The sequence below is a fragment of the Chiloscyllium plagiosum genome, chromosome 6, assembly GCF_004010195.1.
Source record: "Chiloscyllium plagiosum isolate BGI_BamShark_2017 chromosome 6, ASM401019v2, whole genome shotgun sequence".
NCBI classification, from domain to species: Eukaryota; Metazoa; Chordata; class Chondrichthyes; order Orectolobiformes; family Hemiscylliidae; genus Chiloscyllium; species Chiloscyllium plagiosum.
In genome coordinates this window covers 3,614,430-3,621,113 of record NC_057715.1, presented here as the reverse complement: position 1 = coordinate 3,621,113, position 6,684 = coordinate 3,614,430, and the positions used below count along the sequence as shown (strand labels likewise).

General features: G+C 41.8%; 1 long non-coding RNA gene across 1 annotated transcript in view; it reads right to left on the bottom strand.

The window, feature by feature from the left end:
- Positions 1–1,016: 1,016 nt before the first annotated feature.
- Positions 1,017–6,684, bottom strand: part of LOC122550437 — a 19,982-nt gene continuing 14,314 nt past the window's right edge. The window contains exon 3 of the long non-coding RNA XR_006311853.1: positions 1,017–1,092. This is a non-coding gene — a long non-coding RNA (uncharacterized LOC122550437). The remainder of the gene's footprint in view (positions 1,093–6,684) is intronic.

Here is a 6,684-nt window from a genome sequence, read left to right as displayed (position 1 = left end):
TGATGAGTTTCTTCAGCAATTTTGGTTTTTATTGTCTTTAGGTTTCTTGTTACTACCATTCTGTTTCTACGTTTTATTCAAACCAATATTCATTCTATGAGGGGCATGGATAGGATAAATAGACAAAGTCTTTTCCCTGAGTCCAGAACTAGAGGCATAGGTTTAGGATGAGAGGGGAAAGATATAAAAGAGACCTAAGGGCAACTTTTTCACGCAGAAGGTGGTACATGTATGGAATGAGCTGCCAGAGGATGTGGTGGAGGCTGGTACAATTGCAACATTTAAGAGGCATTTGGACGGGTATATGAATACGAAGGGTTTGGAGGGATATGGGACGGGTGCTGTCAGGTGGGACTACATTAGGTTGGGATATCTGGTCGGCATGGACAGGTTGGACCAAAGAGTCTGTTTCCATGCTGTATATCTCTATGACTCTATGACTCTTCCAACTCTATGTTTGAATTCCGCTTTTCTGGTTTCTATCCCTACCTGTATTGAAAGATCATTTACCAAAGTAACTAATGTCATTCTGTGGTCACGCCGACAAAGGTAAGCTTTCTCATTTCAACCTGTTTGCAGCTTTTCACATGGTTGATGCTATAGTGTTGCTATTAACGATACATTCATACCATTGTAACACAACCAATAGCTTCTCTCCCTCTTCCCACTTCATTAAGACTGAGGTCATGTGAAATCCTCTCTTTGTTGCTCTCTGTTTCTTATTTATGTGCTGGCTGGTCATATCAAATCCCTACACTGTGGAAGCAGGCCACTTGGCCCATCGAGTCCACACTGACCCTCTGAAGCGTATTCCAGCCAGACCCATCCCACTACCCTAACCCTGTAACCCTGCATTGCCTATGGCTTGATCCACCTAGCCTGTACAGCCCGAGACACTACAGATGATATAGCATGGCCAATCCACCTCACCTGCCGATCTATGGACTGTGGGAGAAAACCCACACAGACACAGGGAGAACATGCAAAGTCTATATAGACAATCACCTGAGGGTGGAATCGAATCGGGTTCCTGGCGTGGTGGGGCTGTAGTGTTAACCACTGAGCGACCATGCCCTGCACCATCTGAAACATCTGTGGATGTAAAGGATTTTAAAAAAAACAAGAGTGGAGTTATCTCTCTTGTCCTGAACATAAATTACCCCGCAAATCTCTCTCTCTCTCACTCACACACACACACATACACAATTATCTGATGATCATCACTGTAGTTTTTGGGAGATCACTGAGTTATAGTTGGCAGTCATATTTCTTACATTGCAACAATTATATATAGCCTTATTATCATTAAGAAGCAGATACTCTAACATTTTGGATGCTTATAAGCCCTTTCCCCCTTGATGCTTTAATGTCTGAAGTTTAGAGTTCCCTTACTGGTGAGTCTTAGCTCCTTCATCATCATGGGATTAGTTTGGCTTGCCGAGATATTTGAATAGGTTTCTGCTAAAGAGCATAAAAGCTTGCTTTAAATTGTTTTTATTGACTGGATATATTCTTTAGCCCCACAGGAATTCTCTACTGTCTTAGATAAGGGACAGAGAATACTAATATTGGACCTCGTTTTAGACTTTAACTAATAAGCAAAATTACTGAACACAAGATTAACAAGTGAATATATAACAGTAATATAATTCACAAATGTATTTACAGCTGATAGTAAATCGATCAGCTGTTGGAAAAATTAACAATAGATATTTGTCATCTGGAATAAGCTATTGTTTTGTAATTAACTTTTATTTGTGTAGTATTGTATTGTCCTTGCTAAAGAATATAAAGAACTTGCATTTGTAAAGTGCTTTAATGAACTCTGTCTCTCAGCACTTTGTAACTATGAAACTTTTTTTATAAGTGTAATCAATATTATCATGTTGGAACTTTGGCAGCCATTTTGTACACAGCAAGGTCATGCAGAAAGGCATTGACGCAATCTGTTTTCATGCAACTAGTTGAGGGATTATTTAACGGTTTAACATTTGTTTGTGAGTGGTGTGTCTTCAACTTTGCTCAATCTCTAGCAACTCCAATTATGATAGTGAACAGCCATAGCTCACAAAATAACCAATGTAGATTATGTAACTTTTCACATCTGCATAACTGTCAACTGCATTGATCAGTAATTCCTAAATTTGCCAGTACTAAATTATAACAATGTTACAAGGTTGACTTAAGCTAAACTGCCCAACAGGCAACTGAGGGGAATTGCTGGAGAACTCGGCAGGTCCAGCAGCATCTGTGGAGAGAAAGTAGACACAATCCAGGACAAAGCAGCTGCTTGATTGGCACTACATCTACAAATATCCATTTCCTCCACCACCAACATTCAGTAGCAGCAATGTGTACCATTCACAAGATGCCCTGCAGAAATTCACCAAAGATGCTCAGACAGCACCTTCCAAACACATGGCCTAGAAGGACAAGGGCAGCAGATACATGGGAACACAAGCAACTGCCAGTTCCCTTCCAAGCCACTCACCATCCAGACTTGGAAATATACCATTGTTCCATCAGTACTGCTGGGTCAAAGTCCTGGAGTTCCCTCCCTAAGGGCATTGTGGGTCCCCCTGCAGCATATGCACAACAGCCAGCAAACGTAAACATGAACAAAACACACAGCGCCTGCATGTCACCACCACAATGCAAACTAAATTCAGGTATGATGATCACCGACTATTTCACAGTCCATGATTATCTGCTGCACCCAGACCCTATCCACTGGAACTGAGGGTCAATCGGATCATGTTTGGCTTGAAGTGTCTATTGTAACTGAGCTCTGTCATAAAGGAGGACACTTTCCTCCATCCCATATCCCTGTCCTGCTCCTCCTTCTCGGATGACTATTCCCATTCCTCCAGTTCCTCAGCATCCTGCACATTATCTGCTTCAGTTGTGAAACACAGCAGATCAGGATGATACAGAGCACTCTGTGCAAACTATACCAGAGGGCACAGTCCACATCTTCAGCAGCCCCACCATCTGCTCCACAACAGCCCTGGTTGAAGAATGGTCAGCTTCATATCTGCATCAGCTAACGGGTTATGCAGTGATGTCATGAGCCACCTTCATTGATGGTCGACCCAGTCACTTGTTTTCTAATTCTCCTGAATCCTCACTATGCACCAGGTACATGAGAGCTCTCTGGGATGTAGAGACGATGGTGACGGTGACCACAGATCACCTGGATATTAATGGAATTCAACATCCTCCTCTTGCTGAATTCGAGAGTGTTGTGATGCAGCCCTTTCAGTGCTTTGTGTATCCAGTCAATGGCACACTGTATCTGGGAGAAGTCAGCCACATTCCTGAATCCAACTGCCTGGATTGCACCACTGGCCTTGTCATTGCGAAATGTAAGGAACTGATGTGATCTTGTGTGATAGCATCAGTGACAGTCCTGATGTATTAGTGGGTACATGACCGAGCAATATGGAGAGTATGACAGAAGTCACCAGATACCTGCTGCGACATCCTTGCTTGTTTGGCATGTTTGGTGAGATAGTAAGCTGTATATTAATGGGGTGGGTACAAAGCTGTAATTCCCCTTCAGTATCAACTTGCTACTCCCTGGGGAAAAATGCAACATGCGCCCAACAACAAGATAGGCCACGCTGGCTTCTCACACAATTCTGTCATAAATTGTGCCATTGCCCACACATTTAAGTCTCTATAAGATTCTGCCCCATCATGACAGAGTTTAAAACCCAGCTGTCTTCACCAAATGCAAAATAATCCACACATGTCCTTGCGAAGCTTCCAGTTTAAAACGGAATAGTTTTCAAAATTCTCCATCCTTTCTATTCATTGCATATTCTGCACTCAGGATATTCCAGCAGCATACTCAAATTACATTAATGAGTTGACCTCACTGAATTCAAGAGGTCAACTTGGCTCTCTTGCGGAATCAGTGAATTGGACCTTTGGAAGGCCAATCTGCATTTTGTGTCTCATCCTGTCTGCCTTGTAGCACTGTGTGCTCAGCTGTTTGCAACAGCCTGTCCATGTTGGAGGACATTAAAGAGAATATATATTGGTTGCAAAGAGCTCTCATTCAGTTTAAATCACAACTATAATTCCAAACACATTTTAAAACAGTATTATCAAAACAGTGCGATGAAATCCACGTTACAATTTTATTTGACATCAGTTTCAATGAATATTAAAGGTATCAACCTAGCATTGACATTTTAGTAAGTCATCCACTCCTTTCCGACATAAATATAAAATGATTGTAAAACATTGGCTCTTGGCAACAATTCTACATATCACTAGTTAGGATCTGATAAATGTGTTTCACTAAATGCTGTACAGCAAAGTGAGAGAAATAATTCCTTTATCAAGTGCTTCTTGTGTTGGATATCATTTTAGCCCTTCAGCATTGTGGATGTGCTTTTTCCCATACTCAGTTATCTGTGCAGATATGTTTCCTTCCACTCATACACTTCTCATGTTGCAAGGTTTAATCAATCTGCCAGATATATACGTTTCAATGAAACCAATTGCTAACAGGACTAACTCAGAAGCAGCTGTAATCCAGCGCAGTGAAATAAAAGGACTCCAGAAAATATGCATATAATGCTGAAACCATTATGCAAAATACATGTAACACCTCTCAAGTACATGGCTGTATTTTAGCAGTCTGCATGACACATCCATCTAGTCTTTTTGCACAAAAAGACATATGTAGACCATTGCAGTACAAAAACATATTTAAGCAAAGTCAGGTTTATGGTAGCATTTATGGAACAAAGCAATGATGAACGTCAATCCAGATACTTTACTCAGGCTGAAATCTGAAAATCGGGAAATAATGAGGAAAGCTTAGACAAGTAAGCAACAGATTAATGGCTGAACGATGGGGAAATGTTGGCAGTTCGTTTTGCTGCTGCATAAGTTAGTACTGTGTACATGAATTGAAAAACTGTGGCTTAAATTTTAAACGACTCTATATTTTATATTTAAAAAAATGTTTCCAGCAGCCCAAGCAGTCAAGAGCTTGATTCACTGATAGAAAAACTGGCGGCAACTCAAGGTCAACTGTTTAGTGAAGAAAGATATGTCAGTTTTGCAGTGGATAGAATTCAAGACAAAATTCTGAGATGTTGACTTTCAAAATGAGAAAGAAAAGGGAAAAGAAAATCAAGAATGGAACAAGCTCCAAACTGAATCAAATATTACTGCCTTCAGCCCCTCGCCCCCACTCAGACTAATCTGAGCTTCAAATCATAACCTGTTTTTTGAGAACAGAGACAGCAAATCTATCATGAAATTATGATGAGATTTGAAAGCCCGTTCTTTTTCTGAATCTAAAGCTTGAAATTTGAATACCCCTCATTGAACATTTCGCTTCCTTCTGATCAATTGCATAATCAGACTGGAGCACAGGATTCATCAAAACCCTGGACAAATCTGCCTCCTGAGCTGAAGGAGCAAGTGCATTATGAAAACTGACATAGAGCCATAGGGCCATAGAGTCATAGAGCCATTGTGTCATAGAGCAATAGAGATGTAAAGCATGTAAACAGACCCTTCAGTCCAATCCGTCCATGCCGCCTCAGGCGACTGACTGTGTGGAGTTTGCACGTTCTCCCGTGTCTGCGTGGGTTTCCCCCGGGTGCTCCGGTTTCCTCCCACCGTCCAAAGATGTGCAGGTCAGGTGAATTGGCCATGCTAAATTGCCCGTAGTGTTAGGTAAGGGGTAAATGTAGGGGTATGGGTGGGTTGCGCTTCAGCGGGGCGGTGTGGACTTGTTGGGCCGAAGGGCCTGTTTCCACACTGTATGTAATCTAATCTAATCTAATCTAATCTAATCTAATCTAATATCCCAACCCAATCTAGTCCCACCTGCCAGCACCCAGCCCATACCCCTCCAAAACCTTCCTAATCCTATACCCATCCAGATGCCATTTAAGTGTTGCAATTGTACCAGCCTCCACCACTTCCTCTGGTAGCTCATTCCATACACGCACCACCCACTGCATGAAAAAAGTTACCTCTTATGTCTCTTTTACATCATTCCCCTCTCACTATAAACCTATGCCCTCTAGTTCTGGACTCCTCCACTCCAGGGAAAAGACCTTGTCTCTTTACCCTATCCATGCCTCTCATGATTTTATAAACCTCCAACCCTGGCAACATCCTTGTGAATCATTTCTGAGTCCTTTCAATTTTCACAACTGCCTTCTGATAGGAAGGAGACCAGAATTGCAAGCAATATTCCAAAAATGGCCTAACCAATGTCCTATGCAGCTGCAGCATGACCTCCCAACTCCTGTACTCAATATTCTGACCAATAAAGGAAAGCATACCAAACGTCTTCTTCACTATCCTATCTAACTGCGACTCCATTTTCAAGGAGCTATGAACCTGCACTCCAAGGTCTCTTTGTTCGGTAACACTCCCTAGGATCTTACCATTAAGTGTATAAGTCCTGCTAAGGTTTGCTTTCCCAAAATGCAGTATCTCGCATTTATCTAAATTAAACTCCATCTGCTGCTTCTCAACCCATTGGCTCATCTTATCAAGATCCTGTTGTAATCTGAGGTAACCCTCTTTGTTGTCCACTACACCTCCAATTTTGGTGTCATCTGCAAACTTACTGACTGTACCTCTTATGCTCGCATCCAAATCATTTATGTAAATGACAAAAAGTAGAGGGCCCAGCACCGACCC